Source organism: Cervus elaphus, chromosome 7 (genome assembly GCF_910594005.1).
Source record: "Cervus elaphus chromosome 7, mCerEla1.1, whole genome shotgun sequence".
Classification (NCBI taxonomy): domain Eukaryota; kingdom Metazoa; phylum Chordata; class Mammalia; order Artiodactyla; family Cervidae; genus Cervus; species Cervus elaphus.
In genome coordinates, this window is record NC_057821.1 from 35,579,386 (window position 1) to 35,588,939 (window position 9,554).

The window sequence follows — 9,554 nt, forward strand, 5'->3', positions numbered from 1 at the left end:
TATTTCAGCCTTTTAGTCAGTGACTCAATTATCACATTATCATAGAACAGGAAGCTGTGAGGGCTAGTGTATGTGGAATGAAAGACCAAACATTGAGTGCTTTCCATCTAGTAGGGCAACAACTAAATGCAAATGCATCCACAGTTCTTTGAAAGAAAGTCGCTCAGTCGTGTCCGACTTGTGACCCATGGACTATACAGTTCATGGAATTCTCCAGGCCAGGATACTGGAGTGGGTAACCTTTCCCTGCTCCAGGGAATCTTCCCAACCCAGGGATCAAACCCATATCTCCCACATTGCAGGCAGATATTTTCCAGCTGAGCCACAAGGGAAGCCCCCACAGTTCTAGTTCTGTAGTTATGTCCAAATATTTAGGGTATGAGGGTTTAGGTGGGAAGAAAAGAACTCAATGATTTTAGTTCACTGTATGCTGTGAGAGCAGCATCAAAAATTCTTTGGAATTTAATTCTGCACGAATAAAAGTGTTTCATTAAACAAATACCTAACGGAGGCCTGCTAGATGCAAAGAATGGACAGTAGTGAATATCACACATGTGGACTTTGTAAATTAGGATTTAATTTTTTTTTTTTTTAGGACTTAAGTTTTAATATAAAAATGGAAATGAGGTGAATTTCAAAGTTAAATGTTGCACCATAATTGGGACATGTGTCAAGAGGGAAAAGCACAGAATGCCATATGTCCACATAACAAGGAGACATGAGCTGTCTCAGAATCACGAAAGGCTGCTTTATGGAGTGGTTTTTACTGAGATCTGAAAGATGTCAGGGAAGTCATGAGGTGAAAGAGCGAGGGTCTTCCAGGGAGAAGAAATGGCATTGATAAAGAGTTTTAGCCATGAGTGAGAATATAGAGTGAGATGACCAGACATGCCAGGATTGAACCTTCAAGGAATTTTATTTACTTGGTAAAACTTATGCTAACTGGACGATGAATACAAGGCAGAATGTGATCACTTCTGTGAAAGAGATAAGAATCAAATTTTGCAGAGCATAGGAGATATTTCCCTTTGCTGGGTAATTCGGTAAATATTCCCCTAAACCTAGGAAACATGGTTCCTATTGCTACCTTTGCATCGAGTTTTATAAGTTTAGATAAGTGACTTAATCATTCTTGGATTCACTTATAAATCCTTAATATGAGAGGATTGTCTAGATAATTTCCAACATTTCTTCCGTTTCTGAATATCCAGTGAATCACACAGGTTATTATCTGGAATAAAGAAAACCCTTTTACATACAAGAGTAAAGGCTGAAATATCTACAATAATATTTAAAAAGCATTGACCTTCTTGTTTTTCTTCTTTTTTCAGTATTTTAAAATATAATTTCCAGATAAAATGGCAAGATATTTAAATTATACATGACAATTTAAATAGGTATATATGATTAATGGATTCCTTCATTGATTTAATTAACACATATATTGATATCACCTCACATATCTTTTTGGCGAGATCTTTTAAGTTTTCCTCTCTTACATGTGTGCTAAGTGACTTCAGTCATGTCCAACTCTTTGTGACCCCATGGACATTATAGCCTACCATGGTCCTATGTCCATGGGGATTCCCCAAGAAAGAATACTAGAGTGGGTTGCCATGCCCTCCTCCAGGGGATCTTCCTGACCCAGGGATTCACCCCACGTCTCTTATGCATCCTGTACTCTCAGGAAGGTTCTTTACCACTAACATCACCTGGGAAACCCCACAAATGTCAATAACACATTACAAACCATAGTCACCATGTTACACATTAGATCCTCAGATCTTATTCATCATCTTACAGCTTAAAGTTTGTGCACTTTTACCAAATTCATTCGTAAGTCATTGATTTCTCAGCACTTATTTTTATACGACTTGAGACACCTTCTTGTATTTATGATTTTGGAGTCAGGAAAAAAGATGTCCCCTTCCCGTTGTAACAGTTTAGCATTAGATCTTTGAGGGACCATCTTTATCTAGCAGCTCCATAGCCACCCCTATCATTGTCAGAAATCAAGATGGTTTACACAGATAAGGAAAATAAAGGAAACTGGCTTCCCTGGTGGTGCAGATGATAGAGAATCTCCCTGCAATGTGGGAGCCCTGGGTTGCTCCCAGGGGTGAGGGAAGATCCAGCCAGAAGGGAACAGTTACCCACTCCACTATTCTTGTCTGAATAATCTTTTGGACAGAGAAGCCTTGTAGGCTACAGTCCATGGGGATCACAAAATGTCAGACATGCCTGAGCGACTAACACAGGATGGATTTAAGAATTTGGAAGCTGTAGCAGAGCTAAGGATAGCTTAAAAGGAAAAGTAAAACTCTTTGAGACATGCAAGAACAGGGGTGCATGAACAATTTTAGGGCCACGGGGCAAAGAGGAGAATGGATATTGCAGTCTCTAAAGAGTCTTGTACAATGCTGCAGCTAAAAGCAAGCGCCTCTGACCAGAGCTCTGGGCTTCAGTGGAGAGATCTGGCACCTTCCCAGCAAGAAAGGAGTCAGAGGAAAGAATCAGTTCACGAATCTCTTTCTCCACTGACTCACCAATTTCTTTTGTCCACCACTGACCAAAGTCAAGTAGAAGTCAGAGGCCAGGAGAGCTAGAGGGATAAAGTTTGGTTTTCTCAGCTTCCAAATGTTCATAACACAATAGAAAATGTCTACAGGGTTCCAGAGGGGCAAATAAAGAATATCAAACACACCCACCATTTCTATGTAGTAGATATGTTTTATCTTATGAATCTAGTTGCAGTGATTTTTGCTACACACTTAAAATGACTGGGTCGGATTAACTTGAATGGGAGAGGTCAGCTTCTGATTTGACCTAGACTCAAGGATTAGTCACTGTATTTCTGGTATGATAATATTCTTACTGGGACCCTAACTGTGATGCTGGGAGGTATTGGGGCAGGAGGAGAAGGGGACAACAGAGGATGAGATGGCTGGATGGCATCACCCGCTAGATGAACATGAGTTTGAGTCAACTCCAGGAGTTTGTGAAGGACAGGGAGGCCTGGCGTGCTGCGATTCATGGGGTCGCAAAGAGTCGGACACGATTGAATGACTGAACTGAACTGAACTGAAGTGTCTGTACACTTGATTCACTTAAACCCTTTGCAGAGATAGGTAATGTGACTGATTTAGGCAGGGACCAGAAACTATCAAGAGATGTTTTTATCTATTGTTGAATTCATTTGGTTGATTCATATGTGTGAGAGTGAAAACTTTTAATTCCAAATTTGTCAGAGACGTTAGTCTGAAATTTCCTTTTTGTACTTCCTTTGTGTGAGTTTGATATAGAACAATACTGGCCGCATCTAACTAGTTGAAAATGGTTCTTACTCTTTCTTTTTCTTGAAGAGATTATGTCAAATTGATCTTACCTTTTAAAATATTTGTTAGAAATCTCTAGTCAAATTATCTTGGACTGATGATTTCTTTTTCAAAAGTTTCATGTCACAGTTTCAATCTCAGTAAAGTGTATAGGAGTATTCATATGATGTAACGAATTTTGCTTCAAGTATTTTGAGATTATGTTGTTTGATGTATACATATTTAGGACTACTATGTGTTCCTGCTCGATTGACTCTTCTTTCCTTACGTAATGTCCTTCTACTCCTTTGTACTTAGATATTTTCTTTGCTCTAAAGTCTACTTTATCTAATATTCACATGTGTTTTTATCCATTTAATTTCCAAATATCCATGCCATTATTAAATTTCTCGGGCTTTCCTGGTGGCTCAGATAGTAAGGAATCCACTTGCCTTGTGAAGACCTGGGCTCAATACCTGTGTTGGGAAGATCCCCTGGAAGAGTACATGGGAATCTGTATTCTTGCCTGGAGAATTCCAAGGACAGAGGAAACTGGTGGGCTATAATCCATGGGGTCACAATGAATCAGACACAACTTAGCAACTAATCCACCACCTGGTGTTCCTTCACATTTACTCCTTGGGAGGAACAGCCCCACTCAGACTCCCTTCTGATGCTAGGTTTGAGGTCAGGAATGCTGGGCCTGGGTTGTCTTCTGTTATGTGTTCTGTTTCTCTTCCATTCTTCAGGCCCTAAACTAGTTCCCCTTCTTCTTGCCAAGTATAATAGGTCTCCTTTAGTGGTATCTTCTTATTTCCAGAATAAACAGAGGAGTGGCAACAAAGTGATCAGGGTCATTGTATCTGAACCAGAAGCCCAAAGTGTGTTTTATAACCTAGGGAAGAGATTTCTTGGAGGGAAGTTGAGGAGGGAAGTGCAAAGGAGTCCACAGTAGGCTGGGGATGAAAGTCATGGAGTCCCTTTCTTTTAGAAGTCGTCAGAAGCTGAGAAAGTATTTTTTCTAGATTATATGTATAGTCAGCTGTGAGTGAGTACACTTTCTGTTTCAGCAAACTGTAAGTCTTCTGTATTTTTTCATTAATTTTCTTTACAAATGCATATATATATATGTAATATAATGATATCCATACAACATTTTATTTATTCTTCTAGGCCATTTCAGTTCTGTTTGGTTCACTTGCTCAGTTGTGTCCGACTGTTTGCAACCCCATGAACTGCAGCATGCCAGGCCTCCCTGTCCATCACCAAATCTCGGAGGCCCCACAAATCCATCTCCATTGAGTCGGTGATGCCATCGAACCACCTCATCGTCTGTGGTCCCCTACTCCTCCTGTCCTCAATCTTTCCCAGCATCAGGGTCTTTTCCAGTGAGTCAACTCTTCGCATCACATGGCCAACATATTGGAGTTTCAGCTTCAACATCAGTCCTTCCAATGAACACCCAGGACTGATCTCTTTTAGGATGTTTGGTTGCATCGCCTTGCAGTCCAAGGGACTCTCAAGAATCTGCTCGAACAACAGAGTTCAAAAGCATCAATCTTCAGCGCTCAGCTTTCTTTATAGCCCAACTCTCACATCCATACATAACCACTGGAAAAACCGTAGCCTTGACTAGACGGACATTTTTTCACAAATTAATGTCTCTGCTTTTTAATTTGCTGTCTAGGTTGGTCATGTTTCCTTCCAAGGAGTAAGCGTCTTTTAATTTTTGGCTTCAGTCAGCATCTGCAGTGATTTTGGAGACCAGAAAAATAAAGTCAGCACTGTTTCCACTGTTTCCCCATCTATTTGCCATGAGCTAATAGGACCGGATGCCATGATTTTAGTTTTCTGAATGTTGAGCTAAAGCCAGTTTTTTTAATTGGCCATTTTTTTAAGGCCATTGCTCTGCTTTTATTATGATTTGAGATTTAAACCCTGAAAAAAAGAAATCTATTGCAGAGTTTGGATTACTAACCAGTAAATAAGTTGACAGAATAACAAATGAACTAAAGATGATTACTTATATTACTTATAGCATATGAAGAGAGTTATTCACATATAATTTTATTCTTGCCCCTTGTGGTATTCTGAGAACTTTGATTGAAGCTATATATAAAAGAAATTTCTTTATTATTATAGTTAAACAACTAGTATAATTATGTGTATACATTCAGAATCAATTAGTCCAGTGGCCATAAAAATGAGTGTCCTCATCACCTGGGGAAGAAAATGTTTGCATTTACATTACTAGTTCTTTTTATCTGACTGTCATTTAGGTTTTATTTTCTGTATATTTTTTAAATGCCATAATATATTAGAATAGCAATGCATATATAATATTTTTGCATAATATAATTAGGTCACTGACAGTGTGTTGTAAAATGGAAAATAATCTGGAGATTAGATCTTCAGGAAACAGAAAAGTATCAAAATTTGCTGCATAAAATGTTACTAAATTTGGGAAAGTTTACCAAAAATTTTTTTATGAAACCAGTTCAACTGAAGAGAGGCAGAATATTCAGAACAACCATGTTTGCATGAGATTGCATAGAGCCTCAGAGACGGAAACATTTTGAAGTTGGGTAGAAGACCAAGAGACCTGACTGGACAGGGGAAAACTGGAATCTTGAATGCAAGAAAGGGTATTTGCTCCCCTCAGTGTGGTCTAAGTTGTTTTTCTTTAAATCGCCTCCCTTTCTTCACATTCATTCCCTAAACCCCATCCTCTGCTTTACTATTTCTTTTCCCACAGTACAGATCACCTGTTAACATACCATATAATGTACTTGGATTCATGTTTATGGCAGATTATCTGTCTTCCCCCAGCTGGAATATCTGTTCCATGAGGGTAAATGTCTGCCTGCTTTGTTTATTGATGTAAACTAAGCACCTATAAGAGTTTCCGAGTCAAGGAGGAATTAAGTCAATGATCAGTTGGTTAAACGACCAATAGCAGAGTAGTGGGCAGGCCTATAGGTTTCAAAATTTTGTGGTTTCAATTAGCTATTGTAAATAAGCTGTTCCACAGTTAATGCTACAAGGTGAAGACAAGTTTCTGTTTCTTTTATCAGCATAAACATAAACTACATACGAAGATAAAGTTTTAGACCCAACATGATAGCTAAAATGCACATTTGAAATATATATATATACTAGTTGATTTGATTTCTTTATCCAAAATAGAATTACATTCCTTTTCAAAACTTTTCCTTATATAGGTGTGTGTACATATATGCTTATATATATAAATACAATTCCATCCAGTCAAAGCTATCTATCATTTTTCCAGTAGTCAGGATGGATGTGAGAGCTGGACCATAAGGAAACTGAGCACCGTGGAAGTGACACTTTTGAACTGAGGTGTTGGAGAAGACTCTTGAGAGTCCCCTGGACTGCAAGGAGATCAAACCGGTCAATACTAAAGGAAATCAGTCCTGAATATTCATTGAAAGGACTGATACTGAAGCTGAGGCTCCAATTATTTTTCCACGTGAGGCAAAGAACTGACTCATTGGAAAAGACCCTGATGCTGGGAAAGATGAATGGCAGGAGGAGAAGGAGATGGCAGAGGATGAGGTGGTTGAATGGCATCACTGACACAATGGACATGAGTTTGAGCAAGCCCCAGTTGACGGTGGAGGACAGGGGAGCCTGATGTGCTATAGGTCATGGGTTATCAAAGAGTTGGATATGACTGAGTGACTGAACTTAACTGAAGGTATGCATATGTGCTATGTATATAACATAATGATTACATGATCATTATACATATGCCAGAATGACAAATAATGCTATTTTAGTTTCAGGTATCATTATACATAGATGATACTGACATATAATGTTATTTTGGTTTCAGGTATACAGTGTAATTATTTGATATATATTGCAAAATGATCACCACAATAAGTCTGGTGAACATCTGTCACTCGATATAGTTACAATTTTCTTCTTGCGATGAGAACTTCTAAGATCTCTTAGCAGTGTTCAAACAGGCAATAAGTATATTCCAGTTTTGACTTAGTGCAGTTAAATGAGACAGGTGGCTTTGAGTCTTAGAATCAAAGAATCATGTTGAAACAGTTGAGTTGAATCAAACTTCTCAGTGCCAACTCATATAGAACTTTCTTGAAAAATCCATCCCTGATTAGGCCTACCTGGCTCCCATCACACATGGTGTGGTGTGCAGGCATAGATCGGTGTTTAAGGCTTCTGCTCTCTTTTCCACTTGTCCATGCAATTCATTCTCAACATCTTTCAGTGCTTCATCCATCTCCTGTCTTCACTATCCAAACAGGTTATAATTATGGCAGAATATGTCTAAGTAGCTACACTCACAGTTGCTGCCCACTGGACATTTTGGAAAGAGGCTGGGAAGGAGTCTTTCCAGTATTAGAGTTTTACTTTCAGGGGATTAGACACCTTTTCAGTTTGAAGAGTCCATCAATACAACTATATTTCAGGAGTGAACAAGGTTTAATTATTTATTGATTAGTGACTAGCTGACCATCTGCTGAGAGTAAGGCAATGAAGGGTTAGTAAACAAGGGAGGATTCAGTCAAAAGGAATGAGGAACTCTTGGAGAAAGGGGACACATGATTAAGGAGACCATTACCTCTATTTTGGTTAGGTTTTAGGTTTTGTTTAGGCTGGCTCTGTAAAGATATGTGTTGTTTCCATTTTATTTCCATCCATCCTCTATGCTTTACAATGTATGTCTTACTTAGGTGTTGAAAGTGACTAGAGACTCACTGCTTGTTATCACTGGGTAGTTGTGCTTTGCTTCTGGTATTCCAGAGGGTCTAGCAGAGGCTCTGTAGAGTACTTATTTCTATCATTTGCTGCAGAATCTTAACATTTTTTGGTGATTTCTGGTACTTAGTTCATGAAATAACAGGAAAATAGAACTCAGATGCTTTTGGATAAAACCTTAATTTATCTCCTCCCTTCTCTCTGACGTTTCATTGATTGACTCAACTAGTCCCATATAGTTGGATGCCTTTTTGGCTCTTACGTCTGCCTCATTCCTTGCATGTGGTCAAGGTCCTTTTCATTTCCTTTATCTCTCACATCCTTTGCGTGTTTTCACTTGGCAGAGCCCTCTTTGATTTTTAGTGTCATAATATTCCCAGCTCTTTCTGATCTCTTTCTTATTCTCTATGAGTCCCAGCAGCCACAACTCCTCAATGCACATTGAAGTTTCTCTTCTCTAATTCTGTACATCCTGCTCTCTTGGACTAAATGTTCTTGGTTTCCTGTTGTTTTGTAGAATAAAGACACACTCTCCAAATTGGCATATATGATTCTCCCTAATGATAATTGGCATATGAGATTCTCCTTAATGATAATTGGCATATGTGATTCTCCCAAAGGAGGGTTTGATAGATTCCTTTGGGACAGAGTATTCTGTCATGTTCTGGAATGTTTGGGTCATCCCAGGTAGAGACAGGGGTAGGACTCAGGCCAGAATAACGCTGGCTATGAAGGAAGAGGTTGGTTTTGCTGGACAGTGTTCCTGTATGTGGGTGAATATGTCTTTGCCTAAAAGAAGATAATTTGGCTGGATTCTGCCCTGAAGACTTACCAGTCTTGGTTCATCTCTAGAACTATGGCTTTTAGTAACAGCAAAAGAATACTCTTAATATAATGGACAATTTCAGAAAAAAGAGGAGAGAAGAAAAAAATGGAAATAAAAGGGAATATGAGATATTTTCTCTTACAATATTAAATATATATATATGTAAACATACATACATATATACATACATACATACATACATACATATGTATGTATGTATTTGGGTCCTTAAAAATAAAGTGTTATAACATCTTTTCTCCTTCACTACCCAAATCCTTGACTCACTTTCCTTTTGCTGCTCTTTCTTCCTTCTGTCTTTCTCTTCCTTCTCTCTTATCACCCCCTTTTCCCATCTACCTTTTGATTTTCCATTTTCTGATTACTAGGAATTACTGGTAAAGCCCTAAAGATGCTACACAGCCAGCCCAGCAACATCACTGACTTCTTAGGAGAGCCAGTCAAAAGATTGGCCCTCATCCCCGGTTGTCTGGAGGCTGATGAGCAAGCTGAGCAACCCTAATCCAGTCACACTGCTCCAGTCTCAGTAGAGACTCAGTCTATTTGGAGGATTTTATAATTCAGTGACCTACTAGGGCATGTTTGTAAGACCAAATAATTACTGACTAGGATAGTTACTCTAAAAGGAAGAGAGAATGGTATCT